Here is a 13,042-nt window from a genome sequence, read left to right on the forward strand (position 1 = left end):
CAAAACCAAGGGCTATTCATGATGCCTTGATTGAAGATAGTGATGTGCCTTCACTCCCTTGAACATCCTAGAACAGAGAACAGACTACAGGGTCAAGTACTGATGGGAAACTTTCGCTCATGGCCGGTCTGATGAGAGATGAATGACTAATTGGGAAAGTGGGGAGTAATCTGACGTGATCCAAGCACCTGCGTTTCGGTTTCCCTACGTGATTCTAGCCTAATCGAAAGTCTGGGGTTGGGTGAGAATGCCAACCAATCAGTGGGTCTATGGGGCAACCTGCTATAAAATGTTGCATAGACCAATCCACTGCCATTGTGTTTGATATAATCAGCATTATACATATTTAGCGGTCTTTTGAGGGCTGTCTTAAAGATAAGAGACAGCCAATGAAGTACTAACCCGCATATATTCTATAAGTAGATATGTTAACATAATCCAATCCCTCCTGCTAATAAGTTTTGTGGTTTGCCACATAGGATGATGGCATAGATGATGCATATTGGGGTATAAGACCCCTATATAATCAAGTTTATGTGTGAGTGCGCAAGCTTTCATCTGATGTTTGTCAGTTGACAAGGCTTTATTTAACCTGAGAATAAAGTAGTACTTTGCCATATTCCATAAGTCTGTCCGTTTTTTTGGTCTGCGATCTTTATTGTTAATTCCATCTAGCACAAGAGATGCTTGAAGGTGCTAGAGCACATGTTGGTAGTGGTGCGGATGATTCAGTTTTAATCGACCTAGGCCTGGATGGTATTACCCAAATTGTTTGTTATATATATATATAGGAGTTTTGGGGGGTTTGGCGTTGGGTGGGGGGTTGTGGGGGTTTCCCCCCACATATATGTTACAATTGACCTTCACAATTCGGTCAATTGTGAAAAGGTCAATTGTAATTCGAACAGTTGTAAAACGAACAATGGATGACGATTCTCTGACTTTTGGCTGCTCCCGCCATTAGCCAGAAGACCGCAGAGCTTCCTCTGGAGAAGGGCATGCCTCAAATCATGTGAAAATAGATACGGTTGACATGTTCCCCTTTCACAAAATTCCGGTCCGGTCCCCGCAGGTGCCCCATGGACGAAAGGCGAACTGGTTGGTTAAGGGAGAATCAATCCCGAGGGACTCGAGCTGAGCTACTAATGTAAGTAGAACAGCGAAAGTGGCACAAATAAGAGGGACAGTGCTGTAAATGATATATATGTATAAAAGTAACAGGATTTTTGGGGGATTATAAAGTAGAGAAGTAGATACCTTGATGACCGGTTCCAAGGGGAGGGACAGGTAAACACTAAAAAGACTCCAAGTAGTGGTGTTAAGGATACGTGAGGCAAAGCCACCAAGAAGAGTGCGTATCAAGCTCCAAAATGGGGCAAAAATGAGAGGAGATAGTAAAGGAAGGCATAAGCAGGGGAAAATGCATTAAAAGTGCACATGTGTGGGGTTATAAATATGTAAATGTAAAGCTTGTATTGTGTTTAAATTAGTGGATATAAAACGATAATACAAAATTAAGGTGATTTTTTGTTTTTTTGATCAAAATATTGACGTCAATCAGAAATCAAACGCAACCAATAGATAAATAAAGAAGAGACTCTTAAAATATCAATGGTAGAACCGTGAGATATTTAAAAGTGATAGAAAGTGTAAACGAAGGAACAACTTGAATACTGTGTAGAATTTTAAGAGTGGATAAAATATTTTTCTGTTTGGGTAATCAAGCGGCAATTGATGGTACCTGCACAAATTCATCCGAGTGGTATATTTTAAAACATAAAGAGAAGAATAAATAATCGGGTTAGTAGAGACAGTTGAGATAGACTTGTCATCATGGGAGACACTCCTCCCTTACACCTATGAAGGACAATACCAAGATACACAGCTAACATAAGAAAATATCATTCAGAATGGTTCCGAGGCACTACCAATAAGACACTCATACCGTGGCCTCTTTATGGTTCTTTGTCAAAAACTGTATTGCGACATATGACAATGTATTTTCCTGCTACATATAATGGAAAGAAGTTACATAAAAGGTTGTCTGTTTTAGAGTCATGGAAGATGTATCCAGCAGAGAAGGAGTGGATGCTTAATCAGCATTAAAGGGACGATAAAACGCCTTCAGCTCCCCTTTCCCCTCCTGAAAACAAGAGCATAGATACAGAAGAGAAGGATTTTATCCTTTAAGTGAATTGAAAGCAGCAGCGGGGTACGTTAATCCGACATATAAGCCCCCTGCTTATAACAGTGTGGACAATGCAGAAGAAAGTAAAAATGGAGAATGCAAATATATCTCGACACGTGCTAACAGTTAATAGGAGAGAAAGGACAGACAAGATAGACAGATGGAGATAGAGGAAGAAGCAAGGAAGCAGAAAGAAATAAAGGACAAAGCTAAGGGAATAATAATAGTACAGAACAAATGGATGGGCGATCAGATATTACTCAAGCTGAATGATAAGGGCATTGATGGGATTCGAGAAAGAGAAGAGAGAGAAGACCTGGAAAAGACAGAAAAGTAAGAAGAGAGAGCATATAAACAAGAGAAAGAAAGAGAATGCAATCAAAGGGAAGGGACGAGGCAAGGAAAGAAAAGGAGAGACTAGAAGAGTAGAGAAGAGAGGAGGTAGAAGCACAAAAAATGAAAGAACTTAAGTTACAAAGAAGGCAAGAGGAAGATGAATTAAGAGAGATAAGGAGAAGGGAAGAAGAAATTAACAGAAGTAGGTGACTAAAAGATGACGATATAGAATATCTGTGTAATAGAAGCATAGTGCCGATCGAAACACAAGAATGACTTGAGGAAGAGAGAGGCTCACAACAGCCATGCTGGAAGCTGCAAGGGGTACCAGGAATATCATCATGGGCTGAGGGGCGAGATACAGAAAGCGTAGAGAAAAGGCTGGGGATATATATAGACAAATGAGGGATAAAGAAGGGTATAAAACCCAAGAGAACATAGAAGGATCTCTTTCAAGGGAAACTGGAGGTAGGTTAGGTGACATCATGGCAAACAAGCATAGAATGCTGTCTTTAAGCAGACTAGATCGTGATGACATGGAAAAGGATAACAGCCATACAAGCTGGGGCATAATGATGTCAGATGAAGAAAGGGAAGAAAATGGGAAAACACGGAGAGAGGCTGCAGGTGGTTTTTGAAAAGATTTGAGTGTAGAAAAAGGGGTAAAATGTTCAGATTTATAAGACCACAAATGGAGAACACCACAACCGATACCATACACTGAGCGACCACAAGTATGATTGCGCAGTGCCAGGGATGTATCCCTGCCTTATGTAAGCAGATTAAGAGAACTACCAGGATGAAGACAAACATGTGAGACTAGCTCCACCTGGAGACGAGAAGTGTAGGCAGATTTGATTTTGGACCAGGATTTTCAAAATGTCCATTATTGCAGAAAGGGGGAGGACGGCCACAGTATACATCATGGCCACAAATGGATACATATAATTTAAGATGTAAATTACCGAGTTTAACTTCTGGTGCAGGAAAATGGATTTATGAGTTAGAGAGGATGACATCAGGAATGACGTTAGCCATACGTGACATAAAAGGATTGCTAACAACTCTCATAGGGGAGAGAGCTGATGACATTTGGAAATGAGCAGGATATGCAGGTGTGACTGCACAAAACACGACACATGATGGAGCGCCATTTAATAATTGCAGAGCAGACGTATGGCGGGCGCTCAGAATGAAATACCCTGCTACATTAGACATAAGGCGCAATTCTTATTATTCAGATGTGGGAGGATGAAGTCCCTGTTGCTTACATTCAAGATATTCAAGAGAAATGGTGCCATGAGAAGCATGAACCATGGGATAAAACAGTAGCATTATTTTACCACATTTTGTGTCAGGGACTGCCCGAGCCAGTGCAACGGCAATTGAAGAAACAGGTGGGAATGGAAGCGAAGCCATGACCAGAAATCCAATTGACAATTATGCATTACTGCCGATTAATGCAGAGGAAGAATGATGAGAAATCCAAGAATAGAAAGCAGGAGGAAGCAAAGTCAGTCCAGAAGAAGTTGTCAACAATAGCCATATTGGGAGCAGTATTGACGAGTAATGAATGTGGGGTGACAGAGGAGATGCAATCAGTGCAACACAATAATGTAGGGTAGCCCACAGATCAGGGAGGATACCATTTTTGGCTAAGAGGAAGAGTAAATGGCCCGCAAGGAGGAGGACCGGTAGATTTCAAAACCCTCAAGGAAGGGAAAGATTTAATGGTGGACAATCGCAAAAATGCTGGAATTGTGGAAGAATAGGACACATAGCTACAGCATGTAGAAGCAGAGGAGGGATGCATCAAAATTGGCAAGCCAACAGAGGGGGGATGGGTTATGCTCCACAATATAATACAGAACCCAAGGAATATTATGCTCAAGATCACACACCGGTTCAGACATATGCGCTGCAAACACAGTAAATGCAGCAAGCACAAGTACAAATGCAATCCCCACAAGGGCAATTACAGCAAACACCCATGCAAGCACAACAGGTACAAGCTCAGCAAGGGTAGACACAACAGGCTATGGTACCACAATGGAATATGACAACAGGAGCTCAGCAAGCACCTGCACTTAAATTAGGGAGTGTGACTGTTGTGTGAGGAAGGTATGGGGATGAATTTATATCCACAATAAGACAGCCCGCAGAGTGACCGGATGTGTTAAGTACTATCAGCGACACCAGACCCTCAAGAGGAACCAAGGATCAAGGTGATAATATGAGGCAAGATATTTTCCTTTCTTGTAGACACCAGAGAAATGCATTCCTGTGTCCATGAGGGAACATTTCCAATGTCAGGTGTTGCAATGAATGGGCAGGGATTCTCTGGTGCGATGAGTTTAGTTCATTTTACAGACAAATAGAGTAGAGGGGGATGAGTGCGTAGAGATGGATGAGTGCGTAGAGGGAGGAGGGGTTGATTGCATGTGGTGGACAGGAATGCGTATGGCGGAAAGGAGTGCATGCATGGGGCTGACAGGAGTGCATGCATAAGGCTAACAGGAGTGCATGAATGGGGCTGACAGGAGTGCATGCTTGGGGCTGACAGGAGTGCATGGACGGGACAGACAGGAGTGCATGCATGGAACAGGCAAGAGTGCATGCGTGGGACAGACTGGAATGCGTGGGACAGACTGGAGTACGTGGGGCAGACTGGAGCGCTCAGGGTGGACTGGAGCATGTGGGCCAGACTCGAGTGCATGAACGCGTCGAGCGGGCCGCTGTGTATGGAGTCAACTGGGGTGCAGGAAGTGGATAGGAGTGCATGGAACCGACTGGAGAGCATAGAATTGCGTGACATATATAGTATGGTCTGGAATGCAGCGAACATTTAGAAGAGCATGTATTACATCATAACACACCACCATGCTTACTCTCTCCTTACACCACCACTCAACTAGAACACAGAGATACTATGGCACCATTCGGTATAACTGTTCTCATACCAACATTCTGCCTCATACTCCCCATCACTCTAAATAAACACTGCTGGTTACCCACCCATCTGCCAGGCGTTCTCTTCAGGCCTAACGCAGCCGCAAGCGATCTGGATAAATTCTGCCAGAACTAACACATACTATTGACCTCTCAACCACCACACCTACCGCTAAGAAGCAGCTTTTACACGAATACTGCACCAGCTGCACACATATCCGGTGCTCACACGCACCTTTGACTCTCTCTACTCTCTCTACTGACCTGAACTTCGGTTCCCAAGGGCGTTCAACCTACCAGTGCCTTCAGACCATACCAATGGTATATAAGGCGCTATATAAATGCAAAGTAACATAACATAACATAACATAACATAAATTACAAATCTGTATAGGAGAACATGACATGTCAATGCCATTATTATATTCTAGGCAAACACCAATTAACACATTACGGCGTGACTTAATGACAAAACTTAACATGACACTATTGTTTACTGATTCCAGTCCAGGGATACATTATATGAATGTGAGATGGTTTATAATAGCCTTAACACGCCATAAAGCATTATGAGGGGGCCCTTTGGAACCAGACGTATTTCTGTATGGAGTGACTGTTCTATTAGCATGGTTGGGCACATTGATAGGTACACTGTTAAGAATACCTGATGAGTGTTTGTTCAGACCAGAAATCCCTGTGGAGGATGAAGAAGGGCAGATTATCCCCTTGGAGTTAGAAGCAGCAGTGGTCTGAGTGGAAAGGGTGGTTCTTCATGGTACAGATTATGAGGGAAGAGGATAGAGAAAGGTGATAGCTCTCAGTGAAGGATACAGACTGACAGATTTTACACACAAGGGCCCTCATTACGACCCTGGCGGAAATTGACTGACCGGACCGCCACAGCGTAACTAGCGTTTCCGCCATTGCACGAAGGAGCAAAGTGCGGCCCATTCCTACCCATCGGGCACGAGCACCACGGCATGGCGGAAGTGCAAAGTCCGCGATGGCGGAAATGACCCCAAAACGGCCCACACCGCCGCCGTACGGCGCCCTAGGAGCAATACCGCCACCCATCACAGCGGACACCGCAGTGTGCGCCTACCGGAAAGTACGGTGACCGGAAATATACGGAAACGGAAGTAAAAACATGGGCCCGGAACGGGAAACATCCCGCCGTACACCCATAAAACCACAAAATCCACACAACCACTATAAACACTACCCTGAGACACACCCCAACCCGTCATCCACCCTAGCGAAACCAAGAAAAATGGGAAAAGTAGCGAAGAAAGCGTGCGACCGCAAGCGGCAGGTCCACTTCTCCCGTGAGGAACTCACCGTGCTAACAGAGACCCTCCAGGAGAATGCCGCCGCCGTCTTCTCCACGCAAATGACCAGGATGGCACTTGCGAACAAGAAGGCCATATGGGCTCTGGTGGCACAGCGGGTAAGTGCGGTGGGGACCGCACCCCGCACCTCACAGCAATGCCGTAAGCGATGGGACGACCTGCGGATACGCGTCCGCAGCATACTCTCTGCCAACCGCAACATTGCCACAGCCACCGGGGGCGGTCCTGAATCACCCATCAAGTTGACCCCCTGGGAAGAAATCTGTGCCTCCACCATCGGAATGGAGAGCATAGAGGGAGTCGGAGGGATGGAGAAAGGAGTGCAGCCATCCGAAGATTCAGGTAGGTGGCCCAAACAAAACAATGCCAAATCCACAATGTCCAATCATGTGAAGTACCATGCGTCCACATAGTGCAACAGAAACACATGTCCAGGAGAACGTCCACACACATCGGCCTGATAGCGCACGTTAAAACCCACAATAAATACATAAATAATTAAAAACCCCTAAAACACGCACTACACGTGCAGCAGGCACACCCTAACTGCAGGCTGCCAAACAACTGCACCCTCACTCCACACACAAATGAAACCACCTCCAAGGCCCCGACCCAAATCACCCTCAGGTACCACCCCAATGCATGTGATACAATGCCATTCCAATTCCCACAGACCCATCAATAACCCTCGCCCTCCTTTACTCCACCACAGGGTCCGATCCAAACGACGAGCTCCAGGACACCCCTACCAGCACACCTGCAAAGAGGGCCAAGACCAACGGCCAAAGACCCTCCACCTCAGCTGCATGCATCAAGACACGGCAGCAGCACAAATCGGGTGGCAGCACAGAGGAGGGAACATCAACAGGCACCCCAGCAGCCAGCATGCCCACACCACCACCACCACAGGTCCCCCCAACGGATGCCACAGAAGGCACTGGCTCCGGTGGCAGCAGCACCATAGGTGACACCCCATTGATGGCAGCATGCTCCGACACAGAAGACGGGGATGTCGAAGTCAGATCCATCCATGACCTGTCCCAATCCCCCTGTATGTCCCATCCCGTACAACATGAGGATACCACGCAGGGGCACCCACAAGACGACGACCGGCCATCCCCCACAAGCCCTGTGGCAAGGCAACATGAGGACAACAGCCCCTCTGTGACACCCCCGCAAATGGCCATGGCCCAGCAGAGGCAACAGTCCCTCGACCAGTTAATCGTGCAACAGCAGCAACTGGCCACGCTCCTCAAGGACCATGCCGATGAATGTGGGGGCACTAAGGCAGACATAGAAACATCAACTGAGACACTTAGGGCAGAAATGGAGAGAAGTACAGAGACACTAAGGGCACAAATGGAGAGTAGCACCGAGAGCCTGAGAGTCCAAATGGAGAGAAGCACCGAGAGCCTGAGGGGGGAACTGCATGCGACGTCCAAAGACGTATGTGCCGAACTTGCCGCAGTGCGCCGTGTGCTCACTGAGCTCTCACAAACCCTTAGGGACATGCATGGACGTGAGCAGGCAGAGACATCATCCGTTGCAAGTTCCGTCCAGGGCAGCCCCCAACGTAGATCTGGGAGGAACCTGCGCTCCACAGGCAGGGGTGCCCCTGATACCCGCAGAGGGGGCTTGCAATAGCGACTGCCCACTGACAATGAGCATCTTTGGACACTGGTGTTCGGGGGGGAGGTAGGAGGGTGGAGGGGGTGTGTTGGGCTCACTTGGGTGGCGGGTCGATAGGGTGTTTAACATGATATCACATATGCCATAAACAATGCACGATCAACCAATGAGATGTGTGGACATTGATCTTTGTGTACTAGGCCATCATAGGCGTACAGTCCATATTGTGCATGTCCCAGACACACACAGTGCCACGAGTCCCGTGTCCATGTATCAGCCACCAGGCGTGAGTGCTAGAAGCATACATCAATGAGATGCTGACGAATTTCACGGGCCTCCTGTGCCTCGCCGACTCCTTGAGGTGCTGCCACATCCCCACCCTCATCCTGACCATCTTCAGGTGCATGCAGTTCTGCGTCAGGGGGCATGGGCACATTTCTACGTACGCACATGTTGTGGAGCATGACACATGCCATCACCATCTTTGCAACCTTCTCATGGCGGTACAGGAGTGCCCCGCCAGACCTGCTGAGGCAGCGGAAACGAGCCTTCAGTAGGCCGAATGCCTGTTCTATGACTACACAGGTACGTGAGTGGGCATGGTTGTAGTCCTCCTCATGCTGGTCCCGTGGGTTCCGGACTGGTGTGAGGAGCCATCTCTTCAGTGGATATCCAGCATCACCTGTATGTGGACGAGAAACGTATGATGTGGAATGCCTTTGCTACGTACGCACACACCCCCCCCCTTCCTGCCAGGTCATTGCCGAATCACATACCCCACATCATCATGCATGAAATGTGACTCACCGAGTAGCCATGATCTGTTCCCTGCGTGTCGCTCCATGTAGCGTGGTATTCTAGAGTTCCTCAGGACCATGGAATCATGGGTTGATCCAGGGAATCGGGCACAACAATGTGTAATGATCCTGTTGGAGTCACACACCATTTGTACATTCAGAGAATGAAATTGTTTTCGGTTGCGGTACTGGGCCTCCATGGCATGTGGGACGACCAATTCCACATGGGTGCAGTCGATGGCACCAATGCAACCCGGTATGCCGGCAAGTGCATGGAATCCCACTTTTGTGTTGGTAATTTCCTGCTCCGAGCGTGGTAGAGAGATGTAGTCGTCTGCGTGCTGCAGGAGGGCATCGAGCACTTGCAATAGTGTCCGTGAGAACAGTGGCTGAGAAATGCCATGCAACTGTCCGACTGTGTGCTGGTAGGTGCCTGTGGCCAGGAAGTGTAGTACAGACACCACCTTCAGTAGGGGTGGGATGGCGGTTGGGCTATCTATCATGCTGACAAGGTCAGCCTGTGTCATGGCCACAATGGCGGCTATGGTGTCCCGGTCCAGACGGTAGAGGGTGTGGATCTGCTCATCAGTGAGGTTGAACGGATGTGCTCGGAGGCGTGGGATTGCGGGCTGCCTGCGTGGTGGTAGTGGCTGTGCTGGCGGCCCTTGCTGGCCCTGCCTTGGCCTCCTCCTCCTCCTGCGTCTCCTCCGTGCGGCCGGTTGTAGTTGGTGTTCGTCTTCTTCTTGGAGTTGGAGTACTTGCAGTGCTATCAGGTCCCCCAGGGCCAACATCGCGAGTCCTGCCGGTAGCATTTCGGTGTGGTTGTGGGAGGGGGTTGGGTGTGCAATTTATGTGTTTTCAGGCTGTATGGCCTCCACCTGTGGTGATTCATTCCACCTGTGCAAGCTGCTCTCCCCTTTGGCCGAGCACGTCCCGCGCACAACGCTGCAATTCGGGGAATGGCATCTTGCTATTGCAATCATGTATTTGTACCCGATGGCCGTGTAACATTGGTTGACATGTTCATTCTGCTGTGGTCCCATTGTTTCACATACTATCTGTGCAGTCGCGAACAGACTTGTGAAGGGTCAGTGGAACGTGGTACTCGGGTAACGGTGGGCCCTCATGCATCACTGTACCGAGTTGCACCGACGGGCGGGGCGTCCCATTTGTGGGTGAAGGCAGTTGCCATTTTCACACACAGCCGCACTAGATGGTTTGATTTGTGATTTCAAGCGGCCACAGATGCCTTTTCGACGTGATGTTGCAAATGAGGAATTCGAAGGCCGGCGCTTTCGGTTATCAGCTAGCGGCGAGGAGATGCCCACAGGTCTGACTGCAAATATAACGTTCTATTGTTCAATGTCCTTGGGACAGGGGCCATGGCGAGGATGCAATGATTGACATGAATAGTTTGGGATGCGCAATAGCGAAGTGGGCGATGAGGCCGGACGTTCCCAAATACATGTTACTTCACTACACTGGAATTACGGGCTGGGGCACAGTGGATTTTGCAGGCTGCATGACGCACAGACTCAATGGATATTTCTAATGTCATGTGAGTAAATATTCAGGCGTTTTCATACCGGGATGAGGGAATGATGAATGGATGCATGGGCAGGTGATTTGATACAGAGTTTGCCATGTACAGGGCTTCTTGGGATCTATCCGCCTCCCCTACGCTATGTGATGCAGGGCTGCCATAGTGGGACCATCGTCTATCTGGCCTTGTTGAGCCCTCCCTGTCTCGACGCGCCCTCAGACACTTGTGTCCATGCACGTTTACATTCCCATCTGATGGATTCTGTTTTGACAGACGCATGCACAGGTACACTCGTTTGTGATGGTGTTTGCACCTCGATATAGATGGTTATGAGTCGCAAGTGGTTTTGGGGTGGTGATGATCCTTTGGAGTGGGCTAGCATGCATATGGCTGTGGATTTAGTGTGATCATTGAAGTGAGTTGTTCGAATGTAGTTCTGATGGCCATTCTGTTCTTTTTCTTTTCTTATGGTTGACAGGTATCTCCTCCCCTTTTGCCACTGCCATCTGTATGCCACTCCTGCCGATGGGTTTTACTCCCGACACCTGCTGCTTCGTGTTAATCAGTGGAGCAGCATTACGATCTTATGGGACGATCGCCAATGGGCCACATGCCCTTACGCAGTACTGGTGGCTCGGAGCAACATTTCGGCCTTTCAGCTGGACTAGTGCCTCCCCATTGGGACGGCCCTGCGGTTCTGTGCGCTTCCATGTTGCCTTTTCGTACGTGAATGTGGCTCTGTGTACCATGAGGGAACAGGGCGTCACACAAGTAGTGGCTGGTCATTTCTTGCGGATGCAGCCCACAATGGTGAAGAGTGTTTTGGAGTTCATGGCCTGATGGCTGTATGGGCTTGGTGATTTTGATGTGCATTAAATTTCTATTCTGATTTGGCCCGTGTAGCGTTCTTCTTTGCAAGTGATGTGGCATATGCCTATTTGGGGAGCGGTGTATTGTGAGGAGATCTGCATTGGGTTCCAGCTTCGGAGTATAGTTGCGTGGTACTGTACTGGACGCGTTTGCCTACGAAGCCCGTGAGGTCAGGGATGGGGGCTGCCAATATGACTGTTTGAATGTTGTCATGCTCAGGGGCGGGGGATTGGGTTTTGTGTAACAGATGCCGGTCAGCCAGGTGGACTGGTGGAATGATGTGATTCTCGGAATATTGCTGGTCACAGGTGCCTGTGTTTGCGTGCGTTTCTTGGTGGGGGACTGTGGTCATGTCCATTGGGATGGCTTCTGTATTCGTGCCATCTGTGCCCTGCAGCTCCCATTGGCCCCTGTTGTGTTTCTTTTGTTCGTTGGCATGCATGGGTGTCTTGTGCATTTCACTGGTTGCATTGTGACTTCATTGCACCTACGGGGAGTTGGACTTTGTGGGCAGGGAGCAGTGTACAGGCACTCAGTGGGGCCGTTTACGGTTGATTCGCGATGCCGTACTTCTCACCATGGCGGTATGGTACATTCCGCCATGCTTGATGGCGTTAGGTACATGTCCGCTAGGGTCGGAATTGGCGTACCCTTGCGCCATGGTGGTTTTTGCGGTTTGGCATGGCGCGCGCGCGCTTACTTGGTGCAGTTGGCGTTGGCGTTCACTACGGTGTCGCTAATGGCTTCGTACTTTGCGGTGACGGGTCATAATCGCACCGAGCGCTATTCGATGGCGGTCTTGCATTTCCGCCATCGTTTTTCGATTTCCGCCAGGGTCGTAATGAGGGCCAAGGAGCTGTTTAAGGATGAGTACTCAGATGATGAATTACTATTTTTCATAAGTCTCACTTATTGCATAAATGTAGAGAATAAAGAAATACCACATAGACTGGCGTTGGTAAAAAAAAGGCACCATAGTTTTTCCAGGAGGATTTAGAGAAAGTGCCAAAGATTTGATGGACCACAAGTCCATTTCACGTGGGTCCATTAAAAGGAGTAGGATCAGCTAAAATCAAGCTTAAATCAGGAGGTCTTTTGCCATGTGCAAAGCAATATTCCATGTCCAGAGAGGTGGATGAAGGTATATTCGAGACCATTTCTGCTTTGATGAAGCAAGGAATATTGGTACCATCCGACTCTCCATGTAACACAGCTGTGTACCCAGTGAGAAAATCAATGGGGTGGTCATGGAGATTTATTCAGGACCTTCGCACTCTAAACAATATAGTCAAAGCTGAGTTCCCTTTAGTTCCAAAACCTGTGACTATATTGTGTAGCATCCCATTTAAGGCCAAATATTTTACAGTCATAGATTAAAAGA

Source organism: Ambystoma mexicanum, chromosome 8, assembly GCF_040938575.1.
Source record: "Ambystoma mexicanum isolate Mex_15411 chromosome 8, UKY_AmexF1_1, whole genome shotgun sequence".
NCBI lineage: Eukaryota > Metazoa > Chordata > Amphibia > Caudata > Ambystomatidae > Ambystoma > Ambystoma mexicanum.